General features: G+C 33.2%; 2 pseudogenes; both read left to right on the top strand.

Moving 5' to 3' along the window:
* The first annotated feature begins 6,208 nt into the window (after nucleotides 1–6,208).
* LOC149252253 (cytochrome P450 750A1 pseudogene) lies at nucleotides 6,209–7,378 on the top strand (annotated as a pseudogene).
* Nucleotides 7,379–7,403: 25 nt separating this feature from the next.
* LOC149252252 (cytochrome P450 750A1 pseudogene) lies at nucleotides 7,404–7,868 on the top strand (annotated as a pseudogene).
* The last annotated feature ends 6,985 nt before the right edge of the window (nucleotides 7,869–14,853 follow it).

Below are 14,853 nucleotides of genomic sequence, written 5' to 3'. Positions count from 1 at the left end.
AGGGTCTCAATCTTGAAATATATTCTAGTTCTAGATGAGTGTAGATGAATGCTATATCGATCAAAACCATATGTTATATTATATCTATAATCTAATTCCTTCTAGTCTTACTTGTCACTTCAGATTGATTTTAAATTTTATTAATTTGGTATAATTCCATATACAATACATGCAACAAAGCCACTTGGACACAAGAAACAAGATGCCCAAACATTTGCATTATAGATAACTTGATGTCGATAAATTTGATCACCTTCTTGATATATTTTTGTTGCATCACGCAATCATTACCATACAAGGAATTGACCATTTGAAATATGATAACTACTATAAGGGTGGCACAAATCCTTGGTATAGCTTCATGAGCAAAATTTCCATTCATGGCTATACACTTTTTTATCGACCTCATATAAAAACAATACAAGTACTCAAAACCGAGTGAAGCTCTTAGCAAGGTATACCACCCTATATTCTATTCACTGGGTGAAGGCTAAGAAGCATTTATAAACAATAATCTATCTTTAATCAAAGAAGTAATTCTTTGACAACAAAAAGGATTTGATTTTGCAGGGGTGACTAGTGTCTTGGAACTTGGGCACCCAAGATTGTAAACAGCGAAAGAAATAAAGGAGACATTAGATAAATGGAAAAGGTATGGACTACATAGCTTCATGGACATGGTATATTGTCTTTTAAAGGCTGAAATTGAACACTATATATTCTTTTGTCTAATATAACTTAAATGGCCTTGCAATAATATTTAGACTATAAATTGTTTCTCCCAACATCACGTCTAGAGCTGACCATGATGACTAATGGGAAACTTATCTAAGGACTAGTGGATGAAAGGATAAATTCACAACTGTATTGATTTCATATAAATTATCATGATGCTGCTACCAACATTTGATGATAATTTTCAATATCACGTGTCAATCTTCTTGAATTTATGCCTTACGACATTTCCTTTGCAACATGTGGTGCAAATGCTAGTTGTAACCCTCTTTCTTTATGTTACTAATGTTTTTCTTTTGAATAGGAGTCATTATGGCCACTAATAATGTCAAGACTAAATTCATGACATTTAAATCTGAAAAAAACACTTATGATACTTTCATATATTAGAACAACTACTTGGAAGAATTTCCACCACACAAAATATCTTTGAATCTATATCCATCATAAGCCCCATTAGTATTATCACAATGAGAAAAGGATAAATGGAAGATAGAAAAATTATTATGGGCTGGAAAATAACTATAATTTTGCATATTTTTAGATATAGCATAAAAATAAACTCTTCCTTGAGAATATTATCAGCGTGTTGAAAGCTCATATGGCTAGGATGATATCAGCATGTTGAAGACTCATATGGCTAGGACCTTTGATATGAAGGATATAATGGTAGAAAAACAAATCTTAGGCATAGAAATACATATATACAAGAAAAAATGTAAGCTTGAGTTTTCACAATAGAATTATAACAATAAAATACTTGTAAAATTAAAATAAATAATATGAAACTTATAAATATCCTTTTAGGTTATCATTTTAAGATTTCATTAGTTTTATCTCCTAGTAATGAGGAAGAATATGATTATATGTCTCATGTACCATATGCTAATGTAGTAAGAAGTTTGATGTATGCGATGATATATACTAGAGAAGATATTTTATATGAAGTGGGTGTTGCTTGTAGTACATGGAAAATCTAGAAAGAGAGTATTGAAATGAAGTGTAACAAGCAATTTGGTATCTTATAGGAATAATTGATTATTGCAACAAATTTAATGGTTGTAGCGATTTTCTTTGTAGTAATGTTGATTCATATTTGGCAGGTAATTTGGACAATAGGAGATCCACTTAAGGTTATGTGTTTACTCTTGCAAGAGAATTTATTAGTTGGATGTGAAAGCTTCAAGAAACAATTGTTTTATCCACTACCAAGGAAAAATATATCTTTGATTCACATGCTTTCAAGGAGGAAATTTTGTTGAATGGGCCTTTTGGGTGAGCTTGGAAGAATGTAGGCTGATTTAACTACATTTTGTGATAATCCATATTATCATAGTAAGACTAGGCGTATTGATATTGGGTATCATTTTGTAACACAAATTATTTATAGAGGTGGAGTATCTCTTAAGACAGTCCACACACAAGAAAATTTGCAGACATGTTTACAAAGTCAACGTTGTAATAGAAATTATGGTGGTGTGTAGCTTACCTTTGTTTATAGAAGAGGTGATGAAAGGGCCTGGGAAAGATATCAAGTAAATTGTTGTGGACGTGAAGATTCTTAGAATTTGTGACAACAATTTTTTTTTTGTAATGCTTGGTAGGGCCGTCTATTTTCTATTATGTATATGAAGCAAATTTACACCACACAGTTTTACTTGGTGGCCTCAACTCGCCTCGAGGGGAAACTGAGTCTGTTGGCCATCGGTCAGCATTATACGCCATCCAAAAACATAGATTCTTTTGTTTTTCTAGTAGAGCTAGGTATGTTTCAGTCTCATGATAACAAACTTCATAACTATAACATCTAACATAGGCAACAAGAAATTTAAATGTTATCCGCATAAACAAAAACTAAGCATAGGTAGACTAATCTTGCTTGTCGTTCTGCTCCTCAGTGTCAGAGGCTACTGGGGCAGGATCTTCTGCAGTTGCTTCTAGCATTCCAAAGATCTCCCCAATGCATGGGATGTGTCTGTCAATACGGTCCATCCTAACATCCTGTTTATGCAGCTGGAATAGGATCTTCTCCATATCTCTCTTGTAGTTGGGAGGGCCCTGCATGGTAATTGCCATCCCCATAGAAATTTTCTCAAGTGCTTTGCCTAGCAGACTTTTCATCAGAAAATATAGGTATAGGGTGTGCTTGAACTGTGTAATTCACCCTCTTGTGGTTCCTGGGTTAGGCACCATTGTTCTCCAAACCTCAATTTCATCATCCAGTTCCAGCTCATTCTTCACCTGGTCTTCCCAACCATCTATCAGTTTTCGGATTCCCTCATCCACTTCCTCTTTGTAAGTTGTGATTGCCTCAGCTATGATTCACTCGGTGACCTTGCGATCCCTGCAACCATCCATCCTGCTTGGGCATTTGGTTGCCCGGGGTTCCGGGCCTTTGTTGCCCCAGCCACGGCCACATCGTGCTGGAGCCATGCCCTACCAACTTATAACTTGTATACAGTTCGACATCGTTAGATTCACTACCTCCTTCATCGCAACGCAGTGCAAATGTGATATCCATATTTCACTACCATGCTTATCTTTCATCGAGCAGAGGCACCCCTGTGCCCACAGGTGGCCAGTGGTTATGGAAATCAGGCAGGAGTCCCCGAGCTTATCTCCCTACCTCGCGCCCTTACCCTGGTTCTTGTATTGGTCACCCTCTTACGGCCATATCCTGGCTCACAGACCCATCTGTAGGCAGGTGCTGCTAGTGCTCCCATACCCGTAGACCCTTGCCTCTGCCTGCCAGTTCTAGTCCGTTTCTAGCTCACCTCTTCGCCTCTCATGCCCCCTGAGGTCCCTGGAAATTCCCCTATGTTCCTGCCTTGCCATTTTCTCGGGTTCTCTCAACCCATTTCCCACCCTGCTAACGTCCCAACTCAAAGGCTGGTCACTCCTGAGTGGCCTTATATCGAGGCTCCTCGTGGTGCCCACCATGCCATAGCCCCAGCTTCTGCTCAAGAGCAGAGTCAAAACAACGCAGAGCCAAGTGAAATTTCCCCCTTGTCTACCCTGGTTTCTCCCTGGTTAAGTTGAGCCTCATTGGGGTGGCCTCGCGCCTCTCCCTCCTTCCCAAAAACTCTCCCTCCGACTCATGGGATTTCCCTTGGAACCCAATGAGAGCATATGAATTAAACAGTGCCAGGGCCAGACTACATACCAGATGGTCGACGCTTGCCCTCAACCTTCGCTGCTCTCCTCCCTTCCCTGCTATACCTTCTGCCTTCCCTGCACGTCTAAGACACCTTCCCCCTTCACCACCTTCCCTTATGTTGCTCTCCGCTACCTTGCCAGCCCACCTCTCGTGCAATCAAAGCAGAGGACACCGCACTCCCTGCCTTGAGCATGTGGGGTGTAGCTGCAATGAATTTCAATGTCCAGTCCATGTGCACTCAGGCCCAGCGCCTTTGACACCGCACTCAACCCGATTGGGGGAATTTATGACAACAAAATTAAAAACAATTGTAAAAAAACAAAAAATTACATCATGTGAATATTTTGGAAGCTTGAATAACACTGTTCATTTTTAAAACTTATATAAATTTATATAACAAATGTAATGGCCCCACGATAAAATATATCTAGCTCATCCAAAGAGATGATTAGAGTGGGTTGTAAACCTAGATATATCAAGGCAGCCCGAAAGATGGGTGGAGTGGGTTGTAAGCTGAAATTTCTTCTTGATAAATAAAATACCTTACCTTACACAATATTAGTCTTTAAACATGTAAAATTCATGTTATGTGAATTATTCATTGCGTCATTATTTCTCTGTTATTAATATCTTACACAATATTAGTATTTAAACAAGTAAAATTCATGTTATGTGAATTATTCATCTAGTCATTATTTTTCTATTCTGCAGCTTATATAAAATATTAACATATTTTGACCTCTATAAAACATTCAAAAAAATATTATCATATTAGGGTGAAAAAATATGGAAAATTCTCTACAACAAACCAAATCCTACCCTTTCACTCAATATAACCATTCCAAAAACCATGAAACACAGATCACAACCATGGAAAATGGTATAAGTTTTCAACTATATTGATAGACGATAAAATTTGCCAGAAATGTAAAATGCTTCCTGCCAAAACGACGTTCGTCAGTTTTCCATATTATTTTGGACGGTTCATGCATTATGACTTTGGCCTCCTTTTACATCGTTACATCGCTTTTGTTGGTGCTAAAGATAATGATCGGGGAATGCAGCGCCTCTATATGATAAAATCAATGGGTTCACATTAGTGTGTGTGATTGGCTCAAAGAGACGTTTTTTGTTGTATTCAGAGATGCTTTAGATGTTTGATTACTTATTTCTTTTTATGCATCGCGTGCAGTTGACATATATAATGATTAGAGCTTTTCAAAAATTAGAAAGATTTATATCACAGAGTGATCATCTTTGTCATGTGTAAAATTTTTTAAATTGTAAATTATAATGTGATATTTTTTTAGGGTTTATATTATATTTGATTAATAAAGTATATATAAAATTAATTAAAAATTTTAATTATATATATATATATATATATATATATATATTAAATAACTATAAGTTTGTATATTTTTAGATATGGAATAAAAATAAATTTTTCCTTGAGACTCTTATCACTCTTATTATTTTATACTAGTGTGAAACTGCAATATTTATAAAGATTCATGGAGGAAGATAGAGCACACCAGAAGGTAGTTTATAACCTAAAATAGTAAGATTAAATGTAACACCCCTATAGTGTCCTCGTGATTGAAGATAGTCTTTCCTCATTGAAAGCATGGCTATGACTAGATATCTTGTATATAAGAAGAAGTTAAACATCATGGAAACAAAGAGGTTTCCTAAAATTACTTTCAACTCTAGCCAAAATCCTCACTTTCAGCTCAGGGATGTATTGACTTGGTTAGACCATTGCTAAATAAAAGAGGAGATAATTTTGCAAAATAAAAATAATATTAAAATTATTATTACTTCAAAATTTTAGGAGAAATAATGGACATCTAAGAGGAAAAAAGAAAACTAAGATATTATAAAGAGGTACTATCAAGTCCAATTTCAAAAATTAAAAAAACATTTTTTTGTTTTGAATAATGTTAAAAAAAAAATGACCATTATTAAAATAAAAATAAATTCCCATATGAAATTGGAATGTGATCAATTCCAAAAACACCATCAAATAAACAAGTCTATTAACTTTTAACTTCCATACCAACTTTGATACCGCATTAACTTTAACTTCCATACCAACTTTCATACCGTAAGTGAATTTAATATAAAAAAATAATTCTAGCATGAAAATAAAATATTGAAAAATTCTGAATAATCTAATATATCCAATAAAATAGATTTGTGCATGGTTTGGAATTATTTGAAATTTATTTACCATTTGCTTCACGATTATTTGAAATTCACTTACCATTTACCTGCGCATATTATCGGGGGATAAACTGAGCTTTGATAGACCTTATGGCGGCTATAAATACCATACGCTTCTACCTTTCATTCAGCGGGTCTGTTAGTTATGGAATTTCATATTTTGCCTGTGTCTCTCCCTCTCACTGCCTGCTAAAAGCTGTGAAGGTGCTAATACGGCAGCTAGTGTTGGTTTTTTTCTCTGTTTATTTTTCATACTCTTATTGCATAAGAGAAGGATTAGGTCCAGATTGCCTCCAGGACCCTTTCCATGGCCAGTCGTTGGAAATCTCTTCCAACTGATCCCTCCTGCTCACCGTGCTCTTAAAGCCCTTGCTGACAAATATGGTCCCATTTTATTTCTGCGCTTAGGCTCTGTCCCTACCGTCGTCGTCTCTTCTTCTGAGATAGCCAAAGAGTTTCTCAAAACTCATGGCTTGAATTTTGCCAGCCGACCTCCAAGAGCAGCTGGGAGATTGATGTTTTTCAACTCTAAAGATGTGGCCTTCGCTCCTTACGGAGATCACTGGAGGGAAATGAAGAAAATATGCGTGTTAGAACTGCTGACTGCCAAAAGAATTGAGTCGTTCAAGGGTGTGCGAGAGGAAGAAGTATCTGCGATGATCCGTTCAATTTGGGAGGAGAGTGAGAGCGGAATAATTGGTGTGAATATTAGCAAGGCCCTCTCTACTCTCACTTCCCATATAGTTTGGCGGATACTGGCGGGGAGGACATTTTCTGACGATGATTTGGGTGGCGATTTCAAAGGTTTCAAGGATTTGGATTGGCTTGATTCGCAAGGTATCAAGCGGCGCATGAAGAAAATCCATAAAACATTCAATGAGTTTGTGGAGAAAATAATAGACGACCACGTTGCTCATCGCATGGCCGCGACTTCCAATCACCAGAAAGACGAAGGGCCTCACGTCAAAGATTTCGTGGATGTGCTGCTCGAGAAAGCTGAGGCCAACTCCAAAATCACACGGGAAACTATCAAGGCTCTTGTGATGGTGTGTCTCTAGGCCCTGGGCCATTCTATTATCATTTTTTATCATCATTCGTTAGAACTTAAATCAATCAAATTTTTGCATTAATTGTATGCAGGACAAGTTCGCAGCCGGGATGGACACAACATCAACTACGTTAGAATGGGCAATGAGTGAGCTGCTCAGGCATCCACATGCCATGAAGAGATTGCAGCAAGAAATCGAATCCATGCCATGAAGTGATTGAATCCGATGTAGTGAGGATGAAATACCTCCACTGCGTAGTGAAAGAGACGCTAAGATTATACCCAGCGGTTCCGCTAGCCATTCCTCATCAATCTGCAGAGGCTGTTAAAGCAGGCGGATACTCTATCCCTAAGAAAACAATGTTGATTGTGAATGTGTGGGCTATAGGAAGGGATGTCAATGTGTGGGGGGCAGATGCTTCCGAATTCAAGCCTGAGAGATTCATGAAGGACGAACATGTGAATTCAGCAGATCAATCAGACTTCCGTATGATTCCGTTTGGGGCAGGAAGGAGAGGATGCCCAGGGGCCCCCATGGCTATTCCCACCATTGAACTCGCAGTGGCTCAGCTGATGCACACTTTTCACTGGAGAGTTGAAGGTGATCCGTCGCGGCTTGATATGACGGAAGCTTGTGGGGTCTCCATTCCAAGGCAAGTTCCGCTGCGTGCTTATCCTCTATACTCCAGCGATGAAGCGTAGGAAGAGGCTAGGTACCGTGGGGCTTTATGTACAGTGGCTTCCCTATTTTCCCTAGTGGCTTTAATTTAGCTACCAACGCTTTGGCTACATGTTATTGTAGTTTAGTTTATGGTATTCTAATATTCGTAGCAATGCTTTCGCTACATGCTCTTGTAATTTAGTTTATGGTAATTACGTAACGTTGATTATTATGCTGATTTCGGTACCTTGCCTTATCATTGGTCAGTGGGATTCTTGACATAGAATTTAGATGGTTAATCATATAACCAGCAATAAGCAACTTAGCTGAAAAAATAAATTTAACAATCACATTAACGTTTCTTTATATGAAACGGGTACCAATATTAATTAAGGTTCATAATCATCCTCTAGTTCTAAATTTTTATAAATAATTCAAAGAAAATAAAATAATGCAATCAACCGGGAAAGTATGCAACTAATTATACATATTTCATGGGATTTTTTGGTTAAAAATATATATCTTTTTCACTCATAGAGTATTTTAATTAATTTTTAAAGGGAATTTTGTTAAAAATATATATATTTTTTAATCTTTCGGAAAAAATTATATAGGAGTAATATCGTTGAATTGAGGCTTCTGTGATTCATAACAATTTTTTAAGAAGAGTTTAGGTGTAAATCACATGTAGAAAATCTTTGTCGACACATTTTGAACCAACTAGTGTGGTTCATCATCAGGACAAGTTGAGGAGTAAGATCATGGCTGCAAGTTAAATAGGAAGAGCAGATCTTCCAAACCGCTAGATGTGACCATTAACGGCTATAAAAAACGGCTATATTAGAAAATAATATTAGAATGTTAATTATAGTCAAAGTAACCAATTTCCTTCTTAATAAATAATTCAATAATTTATATATTATAATATATTATATAATTGAATCTTATTCTATTTCATTTTATTTATAATTTTTATTTGGTTATTAAGTTAATTTATTGAATTCTTTTTAATGAATTAATCATTTAAATCCAATAGGGAAAGGATATAGTCAATCTAGGTGGTTTTTTTTCTAATAATGATTTAATATAACTAATAATCAAATGGAATTAATAAATTATTATTAAACATTAGTTTTTTTTTTCATTTATTTATTTATATATATATACATTTATTAAGGTGAGGGTAAAAAACATAATATCAAAATTATAAGTAAAGCCATCTAATGGGCCTAGGATGTTAGAACAAGCCCGGATTGATAATATTAAGATATTATTGATATGGTACTATTAGAAATATTAGAACAAGAGACAAAATTCTAAATACAAGAAGGTCAAGAATAGGACAATTAATAAAATAAATTAACCAAAGGAGAAACCTAGGAGGATAGAAAAGTCAGGGCTCAACGGAGAAGGATACAGGATAATACGGGGAAATATGGGGAAACAATTTCAATAGAGATGAGGGCTGGAAGATTAGTAGTCGCTAGATCCCTGCCTTTTCTTCCTAGTCATGCCATCCCCTCCCCCCGCCTCCTCCCTTGTTTGACCTTTTCTAGCTTTCTAGGTTTCCCGGTATTTCCCCGTATTATCCCGTATCCTTTTCCATTGAATCCTGACTTTTCTATCCTCCCAGGTTTCTCCTTTGGTTAATTTATTTTATTAATTGTCCTATTCTTGACCTTCTTGTATTTAGAATTTTGTCTCTTGTTCTAATATTTTTAATCGTACCATATCAATAATATCTTAATTGAAAGAAGGCCAAACAATCTCAATAGAGATGACGGCTGGAAGAAGATCAGTAGTTGCTGTATCCCTGCCCTTTCTTCCTAGTCATGCCTTCCCCTCCCCCCGCCTGCTCCCTTGTTTGGCCTTTTCTAGCTTAGTAGTTGCTGGATCCCTGCCCTTTCTTCCTAGTCATGCCTTCCCCTCCTCCCACCTCCTCCCTTGTTTGACCTTTTCTAGCTTTCTAGGTTTCCCCGTATTTCTCCGTATTATCTCATATCCTTCTCCGTTGAGCCCTAACTTTTCTATCCTCCTAGGTTTCTCCTTTGGTTAATTTATTTTATTAATTGTCCTATTCTTGACCTTCTTGTATTTAGAATTTTGTCTCTTGTTCTAAAATTTTTAATAGTACCATATCAATAATATCTTAATATTATCAATCTGGACATGTTCTAACATCCCTAGGTCCATTAAATGGCTTTGCTTATAATTTTGATATTATGTTTTTTACCTTCACCTTAATAAATGTATATATATATAAAAAAAAAAAAAAAAAAAAACCATCTAGATTGACTATATCCTTTCCCTGTTGGATTTAAATGATTAAATTCATCAAAAAGAATTCAATAAATTAACTTAATAACCAAATAAAATTTATAAATAAAATGATAAAGTAACCCCTTTACTGGACCAAGATTGATTATATCTTATCCCTATTTAATTTAAATGATTAAATAAATTAAAAAGAATTTAATAATGAAATTTATAAATAAAAAGAAATAGAAAAAGATTCAATTATATAATATATTATGATATATAAATTATTGAATTATTTATTAAGAAGGAAATTGGTTACTTTGACTATAATTAACATTATAATATTATTATATAATCTAGTCGTTAATGGTCAAACCTAGCCATTTGGAAGATCTGCTCTCCCTATCTAACTTCAGCCATGATGTGACTCCTCAACTTGTCCTGATGATGAACCACACTAGTTGGTTCAAAACGCGTCGACAAAGGTTTTCTACATGCGATTTATGCCGAAACTCTTCTTAAAAAAGGAGTAATATCATTCACGCTTTTCAAACCACTAGTACTAGTGGTTCATCTCCAGGACAAGATGATAAATCAGATCAATAGATGAAAAGAGCAATTAACTAGCTATTAGAAAAAACAGCTAGTTTGACTAAGAATAATTATTTATTTATTATTTTATTTATTTTTATTTTTATTTTTTAGGTTTTACGGAGATTAAAAAAAAATTAAAATGCTATAGTAAGAATATATATATATATATATATATATATATATATATATATATATATATATATATATATATATATAAAAGTTTGAATTTAGAATAACATCAAATTAAATATATTTATATTATAAAAATTAATATTACTATGGAGGTACTCTTAGGGATTTGAATTTTAATAAATAAATGAACCAAGACACTAAGATGTATATAATAAAAATAAAAATAAAAACAATAGTAAATAAATAAATAATTATCCTTAGTCAAATTAGCTTTTTTTCTAATGGCTAGTTGATTATTGTCTTCATCTATTTATTTCATTGCATGGATCTGATTCATCATCTTGTCTTAAAGATGAACCATACTGGTTGGTTCGAAACACGTGACTGATATTACTCTCTAATTTTTTCCGAAAAATTTTGTTATTATTAATATATATCTTTTTAATTTATTTGGGTTAGAGAATAAAATGTGAGAGGATGTTCTATTAAGACACTTAATAGTGATTAAAAAATCTATTAGCAAAAATCAACTTAGATAATCAAGTCATAGATTAGGTGTGTGAATTATATCAATACTCACATTATCTAGCCAAAAAACACACGCATATTATTGTAATTTAGTTTATGGTAATTACGTAACGTTGATTATTATGTTAACATGCTGATTTCGGTACCATGCCTTATGATTGGTGAGTAACGTTGATTATTATGTTAACATGCTGATTTCGGTACCTTGCCTTATCCTGCGTGAGCTTCTTGGCCTAGAATTTGAATCGTTAATAATATAACCAGCAATCAGCGACTTCGCTTTTAAAAAAAAAAATTAACAATTACATTAACGTTTTTTAATATGAAACGGACACCAATATTAATTAATGTTCATAAGCACTAAATTTTAATTAAAGTTCATAAGTACTAAATTTTTATAAATAATTTAAGGAAAATAAAATAATTCAATGAATAGTGAAAGTATATAAGTAATTTAATGTATTTTAATTTTTTTTTAAAGAAATGTTGTTAAAAATATATATCATTTTCATTTATTTAGGGTATAGAAAATGGTGACATGATGTTATGTTAAAGTATTTAGTGGTGTAAAAGTCATTCATTGGAAAGTTTGTGGGGAAACCTTAGTCATGCTAAGGGCTAGTGATGTAAAGGTTATTCATTGGAAAGTCTTTAGGGAAAAAGTTAGTCATGCTAAGGACTCGTGTGGCTCAAGCCAGATGACTTATATGCATCTAGGTAGTGTCTAATCAAGGCGTAGATTAGACATTACTTCATGACTCAAATGTTTTATTTTGTATTTCGTATTTAATTATTAACATTTAATATGATATATCACATAAAGTTTAATATTTATATAAGTGAAATTGTCCATGTTTTATATATGTTATCTAATTATTAACATATAATTATGTTGATTGGGCGTATTTTGAGTGGTTTGAAGGAATGATTAGGACCCTCCCTATCTATGTTCGATTCCTGCAAGTGGCACAATGAGCTTCTTTATAATGGCTTTAATTTTTGTTGTTAAAATTGAATAATCTTCTTCGTAAACATATTTTTAACCATCTAAAGATTTGTTAGAATTGTTAACTCATAAGTTTGAGTCATGAAAATTTGCATAATCCAATTAATTAAAAAAATCAATAAACTAAATTCTTGATAAATTAAAAACAACTTTTAAATAAAGGAAAAACTTGTCGAATTTTATGTTAAAAATTCTTTTTCAAAAAAGAAAAGTATAAAATAGTTAGAGTACCCTAAGGTATACCATTCACTCACATTTATTTACATTAATATTATTATTTTATTGTGCACTTATAAATAAATTTACAAAGAGAAATTCAATTAGACACTACTATGTTATGAAATATAATGTAAACCATAAAAATTGATGTTCAAATCTTTATAAATTAAGCCAAAAAAAAAAAACAAAAAACAGAAAACTCCTACACTTATACATAATTATAATCTAAAACATAACACATATCATTAACTTAAATTTGGTTAAGTTAATTTTATTTTTTACTATGCCCTTATAAATGATCATTTATAAATAATGATAATTTAAGACATCACATAAATGAACATAAATGGAGAAAATTTGGGAGTTCACGGGACAAATCTCGTCAACACCCTTGTTAGGCCCAAGAGAATATAATAATAATAAATAAATAAAATAGTAAATAATAAACTAGAGTTCTAAATAAATATATATAGAAACTCCGTAAAGCGGGAGCGTAGGAAATAGAAATATAGAAACTTTGTAAGAAATATAGAAACTCCCGAGGAAATAGAAACTCCGTAAAGCGGGAGCGTAGGAAATAGAAATATAGAAACTCCGTAAGGTGTAAGGCCTAGAGTTCTAAATAAATATATATAGAAATTCTGCAAGGCGAGTTCTAAATAAATATGTATATAGAAATTCCATAAGGCCTAAAGTTCTAAATAAATATATATAGAAACACTGTAAGGTGGGATAACAATAAATAAATAAAATAGTAAATAATAAAATAGAGTTCTAAATAAATATATATAGAAACACCGTAAGGCCTAGAGTTCTAGATAAATATATATAGAAACTTTGTAAGGCAGGAGTGTAGGAAAGAGTAGCAGAAAAGATAGTAGTAAAAAAATTAACAATTTTCTAAATACACTACACCACATAATAAACTAAGTTCTAAATAAATATATATAATAATAATAAACAAATAAAATAGTAAATAATAACTAAAGTTCTAAATAAATATGTATAGAAACGCGGTAAGGTAAGAGCATAGGAAAAAAGATAGAAGTAAGAAAATTAACAATTTATTAAATACAATACACCACATCTCATAGTATTTACCCAAATCATTTTTTAAATAAAAACGGTTAAAAAATTCCAGGTCACTGCCATCAAAATTTTACAAGCACAAAATGTTTTCATGCATAACCATTAAAAACCATAAAATGCAAAGAAAAACAAATTACTAAATCATATGTCATGGTCAAACAAATTCCAGAGTTCATATTTCATTCACTTTTGTTATTTACTTTTCACTTGGTAAACCTCCCAACTTGTTTGATATAGATGTTTAAATTGATGACTTTCTAGTCTACGTATCCATCATGGTTCGATTGATTTTTTGGATTGATTTTTAGATTAGTGATGTTTGCAGAGTATGTGTCAAACCCAACATTCGTACATGATATGAAGGAGGAGCTAAAGGGGAATTTTCTCTCCAATCATTGCAAGTAGCCCATGATTGCACTTGAGTTTGTTAATATAAGCTTTTGAAATCTTCCTGGGTTATGAAAAATATTTGAGTGCATGGTGGTAACTACCACTCTACCACCAAGTTTGTCCAAGGTTAGTGTGAGAGAAATTGTGAGGGATGCCTACTACTTCCATCATTTGGAATATTGATCACTTACTATCTGAATTTTACCAAAGGGGCCAATCACTTACTATTTGAATTTCACCAAAGGGGCCATTTGAACTAGTTGCTCGAATCAGCCAACAATTGGCCCAACTTTTTGGAGGCAATAGATAAGGAAACCCTTGAGATTCTCAAAACATATTTGACCATCATGATCGGGGAACAACTCCTCCTCAACCAAGAACAATACTTTGCAAGGTTGAAAAGGGGTTTTCTTTAACTGGAATCAACCTTACCTAACCTAAATCTACAATCACACATTATAAATTAATTTATAGTCCATTATAAATTAATTTATAGTGGTTAACATAAACGTATGTACACCAAAATCACTGTGATTTCTCTTAGCTATTTTAAATTTTTTTATTCATTATAAAAATAAATTAAAAAAATCAGTTAAACTTCAAATTCTAGGCCTGGTCTAATGCCATCTTTTTCTATTTTAGTTGATGTAACAGAACTGCTTTTTGCTCTATTCTAGTTGATGTAACATAACTGCTTTTTGTTATTGCTCATGTAAAAATTGGATTTTTCCTATCATTTTTATACAGATGTAATAATGGACTGTATTTTTCCCTCTGACAGTGTGGTTAGGTTCGGTATTTGGCATTCA

This window comes from Pinus tabuliformis, chromosome 7, assembly GCF_031772625.1.
Source record: "Pinus tabuliformis cultivar Carrire ecotype Pingquan chromosome 7, CPIR1, whole genome shotgun sequence".
NCBI classification, from domain to species: domain Eukaryota; kingdom Viridiplantae; phylum Streptophyta; class Pinopsida; order Pinales; family Pinaceae; genus Pinus; species Pinus tabuliformis.
Note: the sequence above shows the minus strand (reverse complement) of the source record. Positions and strands in the feature narration are given on the sequence as shown.